The 22,547-nt window shown below is 36.0% G+C and overlaps 1 protein-coding gene across 5 annotated transcripts in view; it reads left to right on the top strand.

The window, feature by feature from the left end:
• The window catches only part of GRID2IP (Grid2 interacting protein), an 898,914-nt gene that overhangs the window by 708,184 nt on the left and 168,183 nt on the right, over positions 1-22,547 (top strand). The gene's annotated exons all lie outside the window — the stretch shown is intronic.

The following is a 22,547-nucleotide window of genomic DNA, read 5'->3' on the forward strand; positions in this document are numbered from 1 at the left end:
TGTATTTTATGCCTGCTTTACTAACCACTTGTCCTTTCTTTTGGCTTCAGTTACACTCCTTGGGCTTTGTGTTGTGGATATTATCTGAGGCTTAGGAATGTAGCACCTCCTACTAGCCTACTTGTAGCTGCTCACCACCTTACCAATGTATCCTTAGGCCTGTGAGAAAGAATGATTACTTCATCTTTATTGTATAATTGCATCTGATGTTTTGTGACTCTGTGGAGCACAGCTTGCCAAGTCTTCCATTCTCTTCTATTTTTCCAAGTTTATGTTCATTGTTTAATTTACTTCACCATAAACAACAAGATAAGATAGACAGTTTTTTTATACCATCTCAGAATGTCAGAATTGAAAGGTATTTTTATGAATCATTTCACCTTCATTTTATAGAGTAGAAAAATGAGACCCACAACTAAGCTAAGTAACTTCCCTAAGATCATACAAGACTAAAACCAATGTTCTTTCAAGGAAACCACACTGCCTTTCTATATATTTCAACTCTATAGGCATCTTTTAATTGATTTTTCCCTTATAAATATATCAAGACAGTTTATTCTTGGTCCATGATTCCTTTTTTAAATGTCTTCTCAAAGATTCTGTCTTTTCTTCTTTCTAGGTAATCTGAGTTTACTCAGAAAAATATAATCTACAAATATTCTTCTGAACTGAATGTTATTCTCCCTCCATTGTGAACCCTTAACCTCTCTCTCTCTTTATTTTTTAAACCATTAAAGTGACTTCATGGAGAAAAGGAGGGGTGTGTGTGTGTGTGTGTGTGTGTGTATTTCCAAGTATATATCCAAGAATATAATATATATGTTTGTGTTTGTGTGTGTGTGTGTGTGTATCTCCAATTAGATTTGTTTGTTTGTTTTAGGGTTTTTTTGCAAGGCAAATAGGGTTAAGTGGCTTGCCCAAGGCCACACAGCTATGTAACTATTTAGTGTCTGAGAACGGATTTGACCCCAGGTACTCTTGACTCCAAGGCTGGTGCTTTATCCACTGTGCCACCTAGCCACGCCCCCCTCCAATTAGATTTGAAAAAAAATCTATATCTATGCGTCTCCAAGTTCCTACTAGTTAAATTCTCTCTATTTCCTAAGGTCTCTTCTAAGCAGCAGCTCAGCTTTTCACGCCATGCTTTTTTTGCACATAGGATCATAGGTTCATAGTTTTAGAAGAGGAAGGGATTTCAGTGTTAACCTCTTCATTTTTTACAACTGAAGAAACTATGACCCAGAGTAATTAGTATACATACAACTACATAGGTAGTAAATGGAAAAGATTTGTACTGAGCCCCTCTGACTCCAGCTCCACTGCATCATGTATATCCTTCACATATTCAGGTGCTTGGTTCACACAGAATTTCTGATTTGGAAGGGATTTTGTCAGCCATACAGTACAATCGAAATAAGAATCCTCTCCATAAGATCATTAAGAAATGGAGAGAATCACCAGTGACAAATAGATATGAAATATCTTCTTAAAGATCTACAGTAATGAGGATCCCACTTCCTCTTGAACCAACAAATTTCATTTTTAAACAACTGTTTGTCATGAGGACATTTTTCTTTAGACTGAAGCTAAGTATATCTCTGCAATTTTCACCTGTTCTTAGTACTATCAAATTTTGAGATATAATTGACTTAATAAGAAAGAGATTTTAGAAGGTTTTATTTTGTTTTTCATTTAGTCACTGATTTATACTGATCCACATTTTCTTGTGACAAATGGCTCACATTTTCAAGACACCTAGTTGGGGCCATAAATGTTACTCTGTATGTATGTGTGCTGACTGGGAAATAGATAAAAAGTAGCAGACCAACATGAGGATTCAATCCATGAAATGAAAGTAGGTTCAGTAAGTCAAGTTGTTCTGGGATCTGTTCCAGTGATTAGGAGTGACCACTTTCCATGCTGGGTCCCAGGTTTCTCATGGGTAGAGAAGAAAAGAACAGGGACATAGTGGTACCCAGGTTAAATATGGCAAGGGAACTAAGATTTACTTTTGCTTGAAGATTGGTTTTTTGACTCTGAGAAGAAATGTGGCATAGTAGATAAAGAGCTGGCTTCAAAACCAGAGAGACCTGAGTCCAAATCTGTCTCCAAAAATACTGGCCCTGTGACCTTGAGAGTATTACATAGTGTAATCTCCAGGCTGCAGGCAGCTCCCTAAAATAAATGTAATAGCTTTGAAAGTTATAAACTAAATTTGTTATATATTTTAAAACGTAACCTAAATAATAGATTCACAGTTTCATACACAGTACCTTCTTTTCTTTCTCAATGCATATAGAAATCCTCATACTATTTGCTTTGTTAAGATCAGGATAAAAGCTTTTTAAAGAATCAGAAAAAAATCCAGACTTCTCTGTATTTTCTAAAATACAAAGTACAAAAATAGTGACAATTCACTATCATAGCATGAAGACTTCTTAAGAAGACTTGCTCAGACCAAATATTTCTTTTAAAAAATTTACTCTTTTTAAGAATGTACATAATAATTTTAGTAAAAAAAATATAATCTTGTTTGTATTTCTTTTATTCTGATTCTCTATGCATTTTTCCATTTTGTTACTGTCATTAATATTAGGGTTATAGAATCAGAATATATTTTTAAAAACCCTCCAGATTCAGTGTTCTTAAGCTATAGTCTAAAAACTTGTTTTGGTTTTTTTGTTTGTTTGTTTGTTTTTTGAAGGCAATCAGGCTTAAGCAACTTGCCCAGGATCACAAAGCAAGTAACAGGAAAACTCAAGTTCTCCTGACTCCAGGACTGCAAGAACTTGTTTTAAAAATATTTTAGCTTAGACACTTAATAATTGCCTAGCTGTGTGGCCTTGGGCAAACTACTTAACCCCATTGCCTTGCAAAAAAAAAAAAGTAAAAAAAAAAGAAAAAATATTTTAGTAATTGTTTTCTTTGGCAATCCTATGAATTTTATTTGATACACTTAAAAACATTAATCTGAAAAGGTATTCATCAGTTTCATCAGCAGGCAAAGAGGCCCATGAAAAAAATTGAGAATTCTTCAAAGGATATATCTAGAAGCAAAGAAGCCACACAAATAGGAAAAGTTCTTTCATATGTGAGTTCCTTATATCATTATAATCACAGGGCCAATCTCTATGCCCAGTTAAGGAAAGCATCCTGTCCTTCCGTTGGTGTTTGAAAGATAAAAATAATTAGTGCATGATATAAGAAGATAGGCAGGCTGTTCACATAGAGGAAAGACCAGTGTGGTCAGAGAGTGTGAACAATTAAGCTGATTAATCTTTACCAGAAAACAAAATCCACATTTCAGCAGAGGGAAATTGAATGGAATATGAATAAGTAATTTGCAGAAAAGAAAATTCAAATCCTCAATAATTACTTGCAAAAATACCAGACATCTCTAGGTAACCAAAGTGATGCAAATTAGAATAATTTTAAGGTAGCACTTCACACCTATCAAGCTAATAAGGAAAAAAAAGAAAAGAAATGGAACTCAGTGGGGGTGGGGCTGTTGAAAAGCAGCTATACTCGTTTATTGCTGTGGAACTGCAAACTTATACAATATTTTTGGAGAATAATCTGGAAGCTCTGGGTAAAAGTTATTAAAAAACATACTCTTTGGCCCTAAAATGTCATCTTGGGAATATTCTCTGAAGGTGTTACTTAGAGAGAGACAGAATTATTTAGTTAGTCACTTTTACAGGGACCTTCTGTATCATAAAAAATAGAAACAACGTAAGAGCCTAATGGTTGAGGAAAAATTAAATAATTTGTGATACATTAAAGTAACAATGCAATGAATTAAGATGGAGATGTTTGAAGGATATAAAGGAATCTATAAAGATATTTATTAAAAAATGTGAGGTGAAAAAAAAACCCCACAATCTGAAAAATGGAGTAAATACTATGACCATTGACTGAGATAAGAGGAAAAGGAAATGAAAATGGATGGATCATATGGAGAATAACTAAAAAACTGTTATACGAGAAAGACTTACATGAACTGATTTAAAGTGAAGTGTGCAGAATCAGGAGAGCATTGTACACAGTAACAGCAATATTATAAGAATGATCAATTGTGAAAGACTTGATTGGTTAAAATAATGATTCAAGACAATCCCAAAGGACCTATGATAAAAAGAAAAATGCTATCCACCTCTAGAGATAGAACTGTTCTACTCTGAATGCAGATTGAAGCATTCTTTTTACTTTATTTTTCTTGATTTCCCTGCCTCCTCTCCCCCCCCCCCCGCCATTTTCTTTTGTAACCTGGCTATATGGAAATATGATTTGCATGGTTTCTTGTGTATAATCTATATCAAATTGCTTATACTCTCAAGAGGTAGGGGAGGGACAGAAGAGAATGTGGAATTCAAAATTTTAAAAAATGAAGGTTAAAACTTTTTTTATGTGTAATTTGGAAATATTTAGTGAAATAAATAAAAATATATTTAAAAATAAAAAAACTACTGTAATGCATATACTCTGGTCTACCAGAGTTAGACTGACTATATCTTCCTGCTGAGTTCTGGAGGACTATGAAATTTGATTGTTTCTCTTCTTAATACCATTGGAACAAACCCTAGTGGCTGTGTTCCTCCTCAAAGGGGCTTATGACTAACACCCTATATCTATTTAGCCATTTAACATCAAATAACTTTTACAAAGAGAAATTTATACTGTCTGATATTGGCTAAGAAATAGAATGGTAGATCAGTGGAATAGACTAGGTACAATAGCAGGAAATGATTATAGTAATCTACTGTTTGATAAACCCAAAGAATCCAGCTTAAGGGATAAAAAAAAAATTTTTGCGAAAATTAGAAGTTAGTATGGCAGAAACTTGGATTAGACCAATACCTCACACCCTATACCAAGACAAGATCAAAATGAATACAGGATTTGGATATAAAAAACAATATTATAAGCAGACTAGGAGATCAATGAATAGTTTACCTGTCAGATCTGTGGAAAGGAAGTAGTTTATGACCAAGGAAGAGATTGTAGAACATCATTAAAAACAAACTAGATAATTTTGATTACATTAAATTAAAAAAGCTTTTGCACAGATAAAACCACTGTAACCAAGATCAAAAGAAATGTAGTAAATTGGGAAACAATTTTTACAAATAGTATTTCTGAGAAAGGATTCATTTCTAAAATATACAGAGAACTGAGTCAAATTAAAAAAAAAACAAGCCATTCCCCAATTAACAAATAGTCAAGGGATATGCAAAGGCAATTTACAGATGAGGAAATCAAAGCAAACCATTGTCATATGAAAAATTGCTCTAAATCACTACTTATTAAAGAAATGAAAATTAAAGCATCTCTGAGGTACCACTTCACACCTCTCAGACTGGCCAATATTACCAGAAAGGACAATGATTAATGTTGGAAGGGATGTGGGAAATTTGGGAAACCAACACATTGTTGGTGGAGCTGTGAACTCATTCAGCCTTTCTGGAGAGCAATTTGGAATTATGCTCAAAGGGCAATAAAAATGTGCGTACCCTTTGATCCACCAACACCCCTAGTGGGTCTATACCCTGAAGAGATCATGAAAACATGATTAAAAAACATCACTTGTACAAAAATATTCATAGCAGCTCTGTGGTGGCAAAGAATTGGAAATTGAGTGAATGTCCAAAAATTGGGGAATGGCTGAACAAATTGTGGTATATGTACTTTATGGAACACTATTGTTATATTAGAAACCAGGAAGGATGGGAATTCAGGGAAGCCTGGAAGGATTTGCATGAACTGATGTTAAATGAGATGATTAGAACCAGAAAAACATTGTATGCCCTAACAGCAACATGGGGTGAAGATCAGCCTTAATGGGCTTGCTCAATCCATCAGTGCAACAATCAGGCACAGTTTTGGGGCATCTGCAATGGAGAATACCATCTATATCCAGAGAAAAAATTGTGGAATTTGAATTTAAAAAAAAAAACACGTTATCTTATTATGTAATTTTGCTATTTCTTATACTTTTTTTTTTCCCTCAAGGATATGATTTCTCTCTCATCACATTCAACCTAGATCCATACATACCATGGAAACAATGTAAATAGACTGCCTTCTGTGGAGGGTGGGGGGATGAAAGTGAGATTAGGGGGAAAATTGTAAAATTTAAAATAAATAAATTAAATATAAAAAACAAAGAAAAATTTATTTCAAAGACAGTACAAAGATGTTACTTCCACCCCCTGCTTTCAGAGAGCTCTATATTGCTTTACTTTCTGGGGAAACAGGTTCAAAACTTAGCTTAGTTCCTATGTAACACTGATTCCAAAAAGTTCTGCATCTCTGCAGAAATAATCCTTGTCCAGTTACTGCTGAGTCAGGACCTGAATATTATCATCCACCTTTTCTATTTTGGGGACTTGATGTTGCAGTGTTTAGAAAACCTAGCTTGGATTATGACTCCCTCTTTCCATATCTTGCTCTTTTGATCTTTTGAAACTCTTGGGGGTCAGAGATTTCACTCTTTTCACCTAAAGAGGAAAACACCAAAAGATCAAAGCTGTTTTCTTGTGGGCTCTATGATCACTCACCAGACACTATGAATGAAAGTATCCCCAAAAGTGACTGAGACAAAAGTGGAAATGTCTGATTCTGAAAGGCCTTTTTAATGCCTCTAAAGCCAATAAAAGAATCTCTCCTTTGCCACAAGTGAATATAATATCTATGCAGGCTCCATAGTTTAGCCAGGGTTCTTCCTTTACATCACAGTTCTCCCAGAAGCAAAAAGCTGCATCAGTCAAACAGATGGGGTCTGTACAGGTGCCAGATGCCCCCATTATACTGCTATGATACCTTATATATTTAAATGAACTTGATAGTTGTAAAGCAATTTTGCTTAATTATATTGTTTATTATTAAGCTTTTAATAAAAACATTTTAAAGTCAGAAAGAAAAGAAAATGAATGGAACAAGCAAGGCTTTCTGATTGTAAATCTAGAATTTATACTGAATACTGAAGAATATAGTGAAAAATATAAGATAAAATATAGAAAGGAAGAATATTATAATACATAGATGAAGAATCAAGCTCAAAAAATTAATTTCTTGGCAGACTTCTGTCTTAAAATGAGTGGTTAACTTGTAACAAGAAATCTGTTGGTATCATGTACACTTTTGTCATGGTAATCTATGGACTCCTTTGAATAATGCTTTTAATTGCATGAGTCTAGAAGATGTGACTAGAATCTAAATACTGTTATATTGAAACCCAGAATAATACATGTATTTTCTTCCTCCCCATAATAACCTTCCAACATCCATTCAGATACCTGAAATTTTTAAAGTTTTGAGAAGAATTTTTTTTGATTCAAAAATAAAGTCTAGTTAAAGTATTATGATGAGGGATTATATCCCTTATGATACCTCTAATAGCACATAATTTATCCTAGTAGTAGTCTTCCTAAGCAAATATTTCTGCAGACACATTGAAACCATACCTGTGGTGTCAGTTTCTTAGCTGCTGTAAGATCAGTTGACAGGATCAGCCACCATTTATACCATACTCTCTTGGCCTCAAGGAAAAGAACTGGAGTTGCCTTCCTTTGGAAATGAGATATGGTCCCTTGTTATAACAACCCCTCCCAGGAGGTAAACCAGAGCATCATGAATAGAACTTGCACAAAGAAATAAGAACTAAACAAATTGGGGCAGCTAGGTGGCACAGTGCACCAGTCCTGGAGTCAGGAGTATCTGAGTTCAAATTTGGCCTCAGACAATAATTACCTAACTGTGTGGCCTTGGGCAAGCCACTTAACCCCACTGCCTTGCAAAAAAAAAAAAAACACCTAAAAGAAAAACTAAACAAATTGAAATGTAGTAAATGGCCTTTTTATTGAAGAAACAATAAATTAAGCTCTTGGGGACAGTATACAAAAATTTCTCACTCCAGTAGGTGGGGCTGTAACCTCTCACTATTAGATGGATAAGGCATTCTGGATTGGTGTTTAGTTGCTTTCTTCAGGGCCATGATTTGTTTCTATCTAGCCTTTTCCTCTCTTTCTTTCTCAAGATGCTTTGTGGCATCATATTGTATTATCCTACTGAATTCTGCTGTGTAGGTGTCTTGTCAATGATCTCCACTGATAGATAATGAAAAATAGTCAACAGAAGAAAATGAATAACAGGAAGCTTAAATGAGTAGGCTGTACAACCTGTGGACAAAGGTGCACTGGGAAAGGCTAATTAAAATGAGAGGATGGTGAGCCATTTAATTATTAAATCTATAATAGTGAAGTGGAACAATGGGATTTACCGACTCTCTAAATTTAAAATAGACATCTTTCTGTCATCTAAAGATGATCTTTGGGATATTTTATGGGAATAGGGATCAATAATAAAACAGCATATTGGAATTGCAAGGCCAGATAAGCAAAAATGATTTCGAACTGTTCATAGAGGGTAATCAACCATGTATATAAACTATGTAGGTATTGGATAACCCAGGAAAAGCATGAAAACTCAAATATAAATATCAGGTTGAACCTTTTTCATAGATTCTATAAGGTGAAACCAAAAATGCACAGGTTTATGACTATCTGAGCATTGTGAGTTTCTTCAATCTCTAGGATTTTTGAATTATGTAGTACTCACTGAAGGAGCATTCATTTTAACAAAAGGCCAGAAAACAGGGTAAAAGATGGACATAATGTCACAAAACTGTATAGGACACTAAGGAAATGGCATCTGCCTTGTTACTATAACCCATGGAATACTGGGGCCTTTAAATCTGATTTGCAGTCTGTATGTTGTCTTATCCTATTAGAATGTAAACTCCCTGAGAGCAGAAACTGTATTGCTTTTTTTATTTCTATCTCCACTGTTTAGCATATACTCACTCAGTACTTTAAAAATGCTCTTTCATTCATTCTTATACATTCTGATTTGTCAGTAATATGATTGTTTAATGGAGTTGAACCAGTCCACCTTATTTATTTCCAGTCCATACTTGGTACAATGCTGGAAACCAAAAATGTATTATTATTTCCAAACCTCATCCAGTGAAGACTTTTATTAAAAACCAGGCAAATCATCAGAAACCAAAGAGTAAACTATTTAATTAAATTATATATAACTCATGCAATAAAATAATTTTTAACAATCATAAAGCAATGTAAGGAGTGGGTCAGGACATGTGTGGAGATGGGAGAAAAGAATGTAGAGAAAGCCACTACAAAAGCCAAGGTAAAGTTGCATTGTGTTACTGCTGGAAAATTTGTCTCAATACCTTTGCTGCCTTTGTTGTCATTAGATGAGACTGCCCCTGTTGCTATCAATCACAGCTAACCTCACCTCCTGGCTTACAGTTAGCTAACTATTTTCAACCTCCACCACAGTCAATCTTAACTATGGTCCCCAAAGCACCATTTCCACATTTTTATCCCCAAACCGATACCCTCACTGTGATCTCTAACATTAGTGTTAGAGTCTGCTCCACTACCATCCAGTGAAGCTAGGCTATACTTTTTTCCTCTGCTTCAAGTTACCTTTTAGATTCAGACTTCCCAGGACAAATGACTGGGTACTATTGATTGTTAAGGCTCTTTTTGGAATGACCTTTTTCAGAGATAATGGTTCAGACTTCTTTGAAGTATCTAGCAAAGCTCCATTCTACTTTCCAAGGCTTCTGATTTAGGTATGTGCCCTTAAAATAGTGACTGGCAGGCACATAGCAGATGCTTAAAAAATGCTAGTTGACTGATTTTTAATTTCAGACCTCCAAGGCCATCTGCCTAGAGGCTATCTTTTAAGCATATAATAGATAATATGCCAGTAAGCATTTTTCAAATATTATCTCATTTAATCTTCATAAGAACCCTGCAAAGTACATGTTGTTATTATTTCCATTTTATAGTTGAGAAAACTGAGGCAAACAGAGGTTCTGTTGCCCATGGTTACATAGCTTAATAAGATTTTCCTGAACTATGGCACCTATCTGTCTTAGCAGATTTCACAGCATTTCTTCTATATGTTCTTTCTCTTCATTCACATAGTTACAATCCAAGTTCCCAATATTAGTGTCACCTATATAGTTTCCAATATTCTTCTAACTATTCTTCTTATTTTAAATCTCTCCCCAATATAGTCCATACTCCACCCTGTTGCCAAGATGATTTTTCTAAAGCAAAGATTTGACCATATCCCCAGTGTCTCCCTAGAAGTTCCAGGATCATATATGAACTCTATTTTTGGTGTCTTCTTGTTCAGTCATTCAGTCATTCCAACTCTTTGTGACCTATAGGCAGCAGCACATTAGGTCCTTCTATTCTCTATAATCTCTCAAAGTCTGTCCAAATTCATGTTCATTGTTTCCAAGACACTATCTATCTCATCTTCAACCATCCTTTTTTTATTTTCCCTTCAATCTTTCCTAATATCAGGATCTTTTCCAATGAGTCCTGCCTTCCTATTATGTGGCCAAAATATTTAAGCTTCAGCTTCAACATTAGACCTTCTAGCTTGAATTAATTTAAGTATTGACTGATATGATCACCTTGCTATCCAAGGGATTCACAAAAGTCTTCTCCAGCACACAAATAGAAAATATAAATTCTGTAGCACTGTTTTCCTTATAGTTCAATTCTCATAATTGCACATTGCAACGAGAAAGATATATCTTTGACTATACAGATCATTCTTAGCAAGTTATTAAGGCTTCTTAAGGCCACTTGACTTTATTCCCTAGGATTCCTGACTAGATCAATATTCCACCCATTGTGGTTATTGATGTTAAGATCTTTATTGTATAGTTCTTTTGTGTATTCTTTCCACTTTTTTAAAAAAAATTATTTTTATAAACTTAAATACAAAATGATAAAAATATATTATCACATGTGCAGAAAAACATGAGAGGATTTATAATATAAAGCCATAAATTTGTATTTCAAGAAAGTCTATATAATATATGCTACAAATTGTGTTCAAAATTGTCTATTTTTGACAAAAAAAGGAAAACGATCAATATTGGAGAGGTTGTAGGAAGATTGGGACATTAATGCATTGTTGGTAGAGTTGTGAACTGATCCAACCATTCTGGAGAGCAATATGGAACTATGCCCAAAAAGCAATAAAACTGATCATACCCTTTGATCCAGCAAGTGCAATTCTAGGCCTATATTTGGGAGAAATCATAAAAAATGGGAAAAGTCCCACAAGCTCCAAAATATTCCTAACAGTTCTTTTTGTAGTGGCAAAGAATTGGAAATTGAGGGTATGCTCATTAATTAGGGAATGGCTGAACAAGTTATGATGTATAAATGTTATGAAATACTATTGTTCTATAAGAAATCATGAATGGTCAGACTCTAGGGAAGCGTGGAACAAATTATAGGAACTGATGCTGAGCAAAGGGAGCAGAACCGAGAGAACATTGTACGTTAACACCAACATTGTGAGTTGATCAGCCTTGATGGATGAAGCTCTTCTCAGCAGTTCAGAGAGCTAGTACAACTCTGGGAGACTGGCAATGGACAATGCTATCCACATCTGGAGGAAGAAAAATAAAACAAAACAAAAAAGCCCTTCAGAATCTGAATGAATATTACAATCACTTTTTAAAAATTTCTCTTATGTATTTCTTTCCTGTCTCATTATTTTTTTTTCTTTTCCCTTAATCCTAATTCCTCATACCAAAGATGACTAATTTGTAAACACATTAAATACAAATGTGTATGTACAACATTAACCTGACTCTTTAACACAGCAGGGAAGGAGGTGGGAAGGGAGGGTGGAAGGAAATTAAATAAAATTTAAAAATATTCATATGCATGTGGATGAATGTTGAAAACTTTCATAACATGTAATTAGAAAAATAAGATAGCAATTGGAAAAAATTGTCCATCTTTTTTTGTAGGTTTTCTTCTGTTCTCTGCCCTGTTTACTTTTTTTCCCCTCCCCTCTCCCCAAGGCTACAATTAAGTATTGATATGTACACACACACACACACACACACACACACACACACACACACACACACACACACACAGACTTTTATGTGTGTGTATATATATTCATGTACATATATAAATATACACTCACACACATAGATACATATTCACATACATATTCATACATATCTATTTTTTTGGTTTGTGGTTTGTGTGTATCTCTCATTTTTATAACATTGCTTGAAAGCCTACCACCCCATCTCACTTCTCTACTTTACTTCTACTTGCTACCTTGTCTTCCTTTTTCCTTGACCTATCACCCTTTCAAGAATTCCTCCCTTATACAACCTTCAATATAATTGATCTATATATACTCCCTTCTATATACCCATTTATCCTATTCCCTTACCCTCTAATTCAGTACCCTCCCTATCCCCCTCTTATGTCTTTCAGAATTTAAATGGCCTTTATACATATGTGTGTGTATCCTTGTATGTGTGGTATATGTATGTATGTATGTATGATTTCCTCTTTAACCCATTCCCAATGAGAATAGATTTCCTCAACTCTTTTCCCATCTAATACTTCTGTATTAATTCTTCCTCTCACCTTTCATTTGTATAACTCTTTTTTTTTTATCTTTTCCTACATCTTTTACTTTTAAAAATTCCATTCTACTTAGCTCTACCTCAGCCTTTTCCTTCAAATCACCCAATTCCTAATAACAATCTTGGACATATGATTTAATCAACTTATCCTTGAGTTCCTTGTAATTAGTCTTTGATATTTATCCTTTTTTTCTCTTGGATCTTGTTTGTCAAAATTTCTCCTAAATTCATGTCTTTTTGATAAAAAAAAAAATCCTGAAAGTCTGACAATTCATTGAATGTCCATTTTTTGTTGTTGCTATTGTTCAGGCTTATGCCTAACTTTGTTGGGTATGATATTTTTGGCTGCAATTCCAGTTCTTTTGTTCTTCAATATCTATTGTTCCAAGACCTGCAGTCTTTTAAAGTGACCACTGCTAGGTTTTGTATAATTCTAATTGTGGTTCCATTGTATTTGATTTGGTTTTTTTTCTTGTTGCTTTTAATATTTTCTCCTTAATATGAAGATTTTGGAATTTTTTAGGGTTTGGTTTCAGGTGGTGATCAGTGAATTTTTTTCTATTTCTACTTTTCCCTCTTAATTCTATCATTTCAAGGCAATTTTCTTTATTTCTTGTATTATTGTATTAAGATTCTTTTTTGATCATAGCTTTCAGGTAGTCTGATTATACTTACGTTTTTCTCTTCTTGATCTGCTCTCTAGATCAGTTGTGTTTCTTGTGAGGTGTTTCACATTCTCTTCTATTTTTTTCCACTCTTTCTGTTTTGTTTTATTATTTCTTGGTCTCTTATAACTTCACTGTCTTCCCTTTGTTCAAGTCTAATTTTCAAGGAGTCATTTTCTTCCTTAAGATTCTTGCTCTCTTTTTCTAGTTGATTAACTTTTTTCATAATCTTGCTGCTTTTTTTGATTGTTCTTATTTTAGTTTAGTTTAGTTTTTCCTCAATCTCTCTTGTTTTTGTCTTTAATTTTTTTCCAATTTCATGCAAAAGTATTTTCAACATTTATCCATTTGCAAGTTTATGTTTTCCACATTTTTCTTCTATTACTCCTTCCCTCCCCTTGGCTCTATGGCGGTGAAGTGTCTAGTAAAAGTTGTACATGTACAATCGTGTTTAACATATTTCCATATTATTCATGTTGTGAAGGAGAAATCAGAACCAAGAGGAAAGAAAACCATGAGAAAAGAAAAAAACATAAAAGAAGTTTTAAAAAATGAACATAGTATGTTTTGCTCTGCATTCAGAATATAGTTTTTTCCCCCCTCTGGATGTGGTTTTTAAAGTCTTTTTTGAGTTCTATGAATTCTTTTTGAACAGGTAGCCATTTGACATTACTCTTTGGGGGTAGGAGAGGATTTTTTGCTTTAGTATCTTCTCAAGATGAACACCTGATCTTCTCTATTCCCATAGTAATTGTCTATAGTTGACTTCTTTCTCCTTTGCTTACTCATTTAAAAAAAATTTAAAAAAATTTTTTTTTAGCATCTTATAATAGTCACCTCTAGGGTGATGGTGCCTCTGGCCTCAGAAGCTTTGTCCTGGGCCCAACCTCTGCACTCTATTGCCCTTCTGAATCACAGCTGGGGCCCCTCAGAACATTGTACTGAAAATGACCTTACCCCTGAGAACCCTCCAGTAGTTATATCCTTCAGTTCTCCCCTCTGGCCTGGAACTAATATAGACTGCTCAGTTCTTCTGTAAATGTCCACAGTCAGCAGTATCCCTCCACCACTGCTTCTACACTCACCAGGTATGTACTGGTTCCTTTTTTTTTGGTAAGAAAATGGGGTTAAGTGACTTGTCCAAGGTCACACAGCTGGTAATTATTAAGTGTCTGAGGCTGGATTTGAACTCAGGTCCTCCTGAGATGCTCTATCCACTGCACCACCTAGCTGCCAAGTGCTTATTCCTTCTTGTTCAGGACTTAGTGGGCCATACTCTTCCCCATTCAGACATCTGACTCCCCACAATGTCCAGGAGATGAGGATATCTGTGATTGAGGTAAAGGCTAGCTCCCAACCCAGCTACCCCTAGGGCTCATCTTTTGCTGTTTCTTGAAGCTATCCCAGTGATGTTTATTTTACTTAGCTGAACCTCTTTAGATCTTTCTTCAGATCTTCTCCAGTTGTCCCTGGAAGATAAAAGTTCTGCCTCAACTCTTATTTATTTTTGCCACTCTACATTCACCCTGAGTGCTTTTTTGTGGAGAAAATCTGGAAAACTTGGAATTTTCTGACCTACTTTACTATCTTCCCCCAAATCTTCTGCTACTTTTTCTTAATCTCTTCTGCTTCTATTTGGCACTGAAAACTCTTCATAACTTCAGACCTTCCTACTTTTCCAGGTTTTTTATATTTCCTTCCATGTACTTTACATTCCATGAGAAATAATCCTTGTCTTCATAGAGCTTGCAGTCCACTAAGGAGATATGACAAAAAAGTATGATGCATAATATTATATAAGTGCATTAAAAATGTGCAAAACTAAGTAACATGAGATATTGAAAGGAAGAAAAGGGTGTGGTGGAGAGCAGGGATCTGGAAAGGCTCCCTCATGTAGATTGTATTTTGGTGGGCAAAAATTCAGTAGGTGAAGGAGAATAGTGAAATGTTGCTGCTTGAGTTCAATTATTGCCTGTGACGAATCACATTCAGACCTGGGAATGCAGATGTGGAAGAAAATAGAGATTTATTAAAGAAATTACAACACAAAAGAAAGTGATATGAAAGTTAAGAGTTTAAGGAAAAGCCAGAAAGTCAGGTCAGCTGCTGGCAGGCTCAGCTGAAGTTTGAAAGGGGGGGGGGGGGGAGAGAGAGAGAGAGAGAGAGAGAGAGAGAGAGAGAGAGAGAGAGAACAAGCAAAAAGGGCAGGTAGCCATGAAGCTTGGGTTAACCAGGCCACAAGGTGAAGCCCAAGGAGCTCCATGTGGCTTAAGGAAGAGCCAAAGGAAGGCCCATCCTTCTGAATGGGAGGCTGGAAGAAATAAATGATTTGAAGGGGCAGTGCTTCCTGTTAAATACCCCTCCATTATAGGCTGGACAGAAGGTGGTGTCTAGAGCCAGGTAACCCCGCCCCCCCCAAATAGCAAACCACATATAGGTCCTTCTAGTCTTTTCAACATGTTATTTCCTGCCTGCCAGTGTCTATGGCCAAGGTTAGGTCAAGGTGGAAATGGAGAATAAGATACAAACAACAGGGTTAAGGAAAGACAGGATATAATCAACAGTGTCCAAAGGTGGCAGAATCTCAAGAGTGGAAACCTCCACCCATTTAACAGATGTTGCTTCTACTACATTCACAATTCTCTTCATAGTCAATTTACATCTCATTAGCTGTAAACCTCCACCTATTTAACAAGATTTAACAGACAGATTTTGTTTCTGCTTATATTCATAATTCTCCATGTCTTTTCCCTGCATCAAGAACTCAGTCTTTCTCTGCATTGCTCTTGTCTTAACTGAAACTTCTCTTTTTCTAAATCACAGGAAAGAATATTTCTATATTTGGCCAAATATTCATGTTTACTAGTAGGTAGAGTTTTACAGAGGTATTATATTCTTTATCCTACTCCAGACTGCTTAATCTTCTGTGCCTAGAGCCTTATGCGAGCCCCCAAAACAGGGGATATCAGAAAACTGATAAGTTTGACTTTCCACTTTATCACCTGAATCCAAGATAGATTTGAGGCAAAAATGTTAGACTTTCTTAGGCATGGGTGAGCCTTAGGAATTGATAAAAATCAATTACAAACTTTTATTGAGTGCTTTCTACATTCAATGAACACAGACCTAGCAGGGCAGGAATTTTGAATTAATTAGACCCCAGAAATAGATTGGAGGTGCAAATGGAAGGGTGGCCTTGAAGCCTAGAAAGGCTTAATTAGTAACATATACATATTAAAGACAGGAATGAGGTTAAACTGGAGTAGATAATGATTATCTTACTTCCTAGAGTTTAGTTTTGTTACAGGGCCTTTTCACCTTCTATTCATATGCATAGATAAGACTGGATTTTAGAATTGAAAAGGGGAAGTGGAGTTGGGGAAGGTTCCAAACCTTTGAGACCTTGACAGTTTCCTTGTAAAATCACCTCTATGTCAGAGTTCTCAATCTTTTTTTGTGTCATGAACCCCTTTGACTTATGATTTATTTCCTATATTCATAATTGAAGGAAAGGCTAAAATTCATTTTAAGGTTGGTGAAAATTGTTCTCTAGTCACGACTGCATATAGGGTTTTCTTGGCAAAGATATGAGTGGTTTGCCATTTCCTTCTCCAGTACAATAAGAAGAGGTTAAGTGATCTGTCCAGGGTCCTACAGCTAAATCAGTGCTTGAGACAAGATTTGCAGTCAGGTCTTCCAGTCTCCAGGTCCAGAACTCTGTCTGCTTAACTATTTAGCTGCCTAATGAAAAGTTTTAGGGGTTTAATTGACTTAAAAGATTGACTCTGACCCAGAAGAATTTAGGGGCAAAAAAAGAGACTTATTTGGGTATTGCTGTGATTAATAGAAGTGAAGGGAAAGAAAGAGTACAGGCAGCTGGAGCAGTTGGAAGCCACTGATCCACTAAGGGGATAGTAGCAGCAGCAGGGGAATAAGCAGTATAAAGAAAGGTAAAGGAGCATATCACGCTCCCCCAGAGTGAGTTGGCTTCCTAAAGGAAGATGAGCCATCATGGTATACACAGTAAAGAAGGGTATAGGGGCATGAAAGGTTATTTGCCTCTCAGCCCCAAGAGTGATCTGACCTCCCAAAGAGCTGAGCATCTCAGGTAAGGAGTGAATGAATTTTTAAAGAGATAAGAAGATGAGGTAATTTAGGTATATGTTGATGGGACCAGTAATTCTGAGAGCAGAGAAGAGGTAATTAGAGATTTATCTATGAGGAGTGCTAACTCAAAGATCTAATCCTTTCAGGATAGGGCAGAGATTCATAGTTTTGTAGATAGGGACTTGCCTTGTGCCTGGGAGTGAGGATTTACTAAATCCTTGCTAGGGAGAGTCAAGATACTTTATAAAAAGTTCATAGTCCTCATATCTAGTTAGCTTGGACAATAGGGTGGAGATTCATTGTTAACGTAAGATACATGGTCAGTGCAGAGAAAACAGATTAATAATAGAACATATTTCTCTGTCCAGCATTTCATTTACTACAGAAGGAAATGGAGCTATATAGAGATTTGCTAGCTCTAAGCCAGGGTAAATTCAGAGATCAAAAAATCTGTGACCAGAAGGTTGAAACAAAATATAGAAGGAAACTGAAGATTACTAACTCCCTGATTGAGTTCTTCTGTGATCCAGAGAGCATGGCACAAGGGACAAATACTCTTTTCTGAAGAATGAATCTAGGCAAGGATCTGAAAGGGGGAAAAAAAGGGGGAATTTTCTGCTTAGAAAGGTTTTGTTTTTGGGGCAGCTAGGTAGCACAGTGGATAGAGCACTGGCCTTGGAGTCAGGAGTACCTGAGCTCAAATCCATCCTCAGACACTTAATAATTACCTAGCCATGTGGCCTTGGGCAAGCCACTTAATCCCATTGCCTTGCAAAAACTAAAAAAAAAAAAAAGTTTTGTTTTGAACCATATGATGGCAGAGTATTTTAAGGCTGATTTTCCAAAAGAGCTAAGTGTCTGATCTTTGAAAATAAGAACATGAAAGAATCTACCTTTCCAATTAGTAAGAGAGAGCAATCTTCCCCTTCTTCCCTGACAAGGACACTCACTGAAGGTGGAATCAAAGGGAAGATCCACACCTTGTTCATGGCAGAGCTATGACTGGGAGCAAGCAGCCATAATAATGGAGTAGGGGAGCAAAACTGAGTAACAGCTATGCAAGACCAGCTGGAGTAAGAAGTGGCAGAGATGATCTGTCCAGTAAAGACTATGCATTTGGTGGGAACGATTTGTACTATAGGACCAGTGGGAACTGCATAATGACATTACCAGGAGACATCATCAATCATGTATCCCTGTATCAACTCTGGTCACTGATTTTCCCTATATTTAAGTTTCTTGAATATGTCCCAAGTCACATTTGTTTTCTATATGTATTAATAAAGTTTTTCTTGGAAAACAGGAGACTTGCCTGATTATCTCTCTGATAATAATGATAATCTGTAGCATGACAGTATGGCATAGACATCCTGGAGAGGAGAATCTCAGGTTTTATGAAAGTCTGTGGCTGCTAAGTCTCGGATATCCTATATTAAGAAAAAAAAGCACCCTTACCCCCTTAATGGAATCCTTGTTGATGTGACAAGATAAGACATTTGTGCTCTCTTGATGGGACCCTTGAAAACATGACATGAGGCAGACATCCTGATGCTGTGACTTCAGTGAATGCTGCTTATCATTCTAAGGTTATTTGCTTCCTATAAATATGTGTTCCAAGATCTCATTCTTAGGGGCCCCTTTCTAACCTGTATCCCTCATGCATATATGTATTTGGCCATAGAGCTTAGAAGAACTATTAAACATATATGTTAACCATGGTCTTTGGTCTTTCGTAAGACCAAACTCTGGGGGCCTATACAAGTTGACCTAATATCATTTATTTCTTCTCAGGGCAAACTCTGGAAGTTAACTTATGCTGTTAAATTCTCTATAGGGCCAAAACTCATGATACTTTGTCAAGTATCAACTTTTCCCATAGATGACTTTATTTGTGGAAGAATGTGGCTTAGGTTCATGGAAGAAATGCTTTATTACTATTTTCTTTACTATGCTATTTTTAATAAATGAATTGTTTTATACTAATTATGTCCTTTAGTTGATTGGTAAAGGCAATACATTGGTCGGGCTGATAGTTTTGAGTGGATGCATAACTCACAAAATACTGTGCCAGTGGGGGTTGTTAAGTAGCTAGAAAAGAGGGTGGGCATAGAGAGGAAAGATTCTCAGAAAGAATCTCGAGCAATTCTCTCAAATATGGTTAACAATCTGAAGTGGTGGATACAAAGTAAGCCACAATTTTTGCCAGCAGGAAGCTTGCAATCTAGGTGTAGGAACAAGTCATTTATGTGTGTAATACCTTCATAACATCTCTCATATTTCTTCCTCTCCTCTCCCTTAAGTTTTTTCCAAAGCTGACCCAATGCTGGAATAGTTCTCATTCCTTATCTCTGTCTCCTAATTTCCCTGGTTTTCTTCAAGTATTAACTAAAATCTTGTCATCTACAAAAAGCCTTTTCCAGTTCACCTTAATTTAGTGTTCTCCTTGACACTACCCCCGCAATTTATCTTCTATGTCTTGCTTATACAGAGTTGCTTGCATATTGTCTCCTTGAGAGCAAGGACTATTTTTTACCTTTTTTTAATAATCCCCAACATTGTCCAACATTGTGTAGTAGGTATTTGCTAGATGCTAGTTGAATGACTGACTTTTTAATCATCAGGTATTTGTATCTGGTTTTGATTTCTATCTGCTCAAATTAATATTTTTTTTTTTTAGTTTTTGCAAGGCAAATGGGGTTAAGTGGCTTGCCCAAGGCCACACAGCTAGTTAATTATTAAGTGTCTGAGGTCAAATTTGAACTCAGATACTCCTGACTCCAGGGCTGGTGCTCTATCCACTGCGCCACCTAGCTGCCCCTGCTCAAGTTAATATTATAAGTTCTAATTTTCCTTCTCTGAATCTTCTTGTTAAGATCTACCAACAGCATGCACATGATACACATCAATCATGGTAGGACAAAAAAGGGACAATTTACTTAAAATAGAGATATAGCATAAATATCAGAAAAAAAATCATTAGATAGGACTCTTATCATCCTTTGTAAAAACCAACCACCTCCCAAGCTAATGTCCAAAGATTGACATCAGAAGGGGAAGGGACATTCTAGGTTCATTGTCTGGAAAGGTGCAATTCTGTAACTATTTCCTTCACATTTCTTTTTTTTTTTCTTTTTCTATTTCCTCCTTTAAACTTTATCTTTCTCATTCTTTTGTCTTCTCATTTATGGCCACACTAGAAGTATACCTTCTCAACCAAAATCTATCTAAATGACTATAGAGCCTAGAACATATCTCTGTGAAAAGGGCATCAGAGACCTGCCTTTCCATGAACAAAGTTCTCTGCTCCCAGATGTTGTGGGTAATATAATTGAGAAAACAGTCATGCCTATCTAGTTATAGCCCTCTTATACATAAAAGGATCATTAACATACAAGATGCTATAAGTCAGAGGAAAGAAATACTGAATACTATGTTGGACAGCACAATTTTCACTGAGAAAATGAGATGAACTGGGCTTCAAAGGATGAATAAAATTCAGGTAAGCAGGAGATCAGCAAGCTTAAGGAAGTATACATAACAAAGGCCTAGCCAATAAAGCCCTATCCCCAGAGTATGCACAGTCTGTTCAGCCTACTGTTAGCCCACAGGGAAGGATCAGGAAAGGAAAGACATACTCCCCAATTTGAAGCATGCACGTTCTATATTTGCACTATGTAGTAAAGAGATGTATTGACTGGCTACTTAACTAGAACTAGAACTTTTGCAAAGCACTAACCAGCTGAAGCAAATCTTTCTTTTCCTCATTCCTGCTTGGCTCTTGGATGTTTGGGTGAGAAAGATATCCTGTAGGTCTTTTAAATGGGAAGAGGTCTTAGATCCACTCAATGCAGAGGGATCTATTCTTTGCCTTGTAATTGTTCTTTTTTGTTTTAGATGAAAGAGTATTAGAAATGACTATGAGTTTGTGAATTATGAAAGGTCAGAATAGTAAAGATCTATAATTCCACCCAGGATTTGCCAGAAGTCAAATGGTAGAAGTGAAATATGGAAGAACCTGCTTGACCTAACAGATCAAAGGTAATATCTTGCCCCCAAATCTCCTTTCATTGGGATATTCAAGGCTCTTCCCAAACATAGGCTCTAGTTTGATTCTGAAGAAAGAGGCCAGAGAGCTCCAGATTGATTATATTGGTAGCTAAAGAATCAAAGCAGGATACTCATATTGATGCAGTAAAGGGCAGCTGGAAAACATATTGGAATTCCTGCAAAGATCCTTCAAATTCCTATGGTAATTATAGAAATTGGACAAAGGAAGGAAGAGTTATAGAGTATATTAACTCAGATTGGCTGATATCTTGAGTCTTACCATGGTGCATCACTGGGCTCTGGTCCCAGACACCTGGCTACTCTATCAATACTATTTTGTCTAGAGTCACAGGCATTCGAGGCCTTGTATTGTCACTGTTGTTGTGTCCCAGTTGGTGTGTTTTCTTTTGGCTCATATTAATCTTGGTTTATATTATTCATAGGTTTCATTGTTAGGGACTCCACAATATTTTTATGACTTTCACTGCTAGAGACTTTTGCTTAGAAACCTCACTATGGCTTTTTTTTAGAAAGATTTTATTTATTTTGAATTTTACAATTTTTCCCCTAACCTTGCTTCCCTCCCCCACCCCCCACAGAAGGCAGTTTGTTAGTCTTTACATTGTTTCCATGGTATGCATTGATCTAAGTTGAATGTGATGAGAGAGAAATCATATCCTTAAGGAAGAGACATAAAGTATGAGATATAGCAGAATTACATAATAAGATAATTTTTTAAAAAAAAATTGAAGGTAATAGTCTGGTCTTTGTTCAAACTCTACCATTCTTTCTCTGGATACAGATGGCATTCTCTATCACAGATACCCCAAAATTGTGCCTGATTGTTGCAAATTCATTAAGGTTGATCATCACTCCCATGTTGCTGTTAGAGTGTACAGTGTTTTTCTGGTTCTGCTCATCTCACTCAGCATCAGTTCATGCAAATCCCTCCAGGCTTCCCTGAATTCCCAACCCTCCTGGTTTCTAATAGAACAACAGTGTTCCATGACATACATATACCACAGTTTATTAAGCCATTCCCCAATTGATGGACATTCACTCAAATTCCAATTCTTTGCTACCACAGAGCTGCTGTGAATATTTTTGTACAAGTAATGTTTTTACCCTTTTTCATGTATAGACCCAGTTAGTGGTATTGCTAGATCAAAGGGTATGTGCATTTTTGTTGCCCTTTGGGTGTAGTTTCAAAT

Source organism: Macrotis lagotis, chromosome 8, assembly GCF_037893015.1.
Source record: "Macrotis lagotis isolate mMagLag1 chromosome 8, bilby.v1.9.chrom.fasta, whole genome shotgun sequence".
Taxonomy (NCBI): Eukaryota; Metazoa; Chordata; class Mammalia; order Peramelemorphia; family Peramelidae; genus Macrotis; species Macrotis lagotis.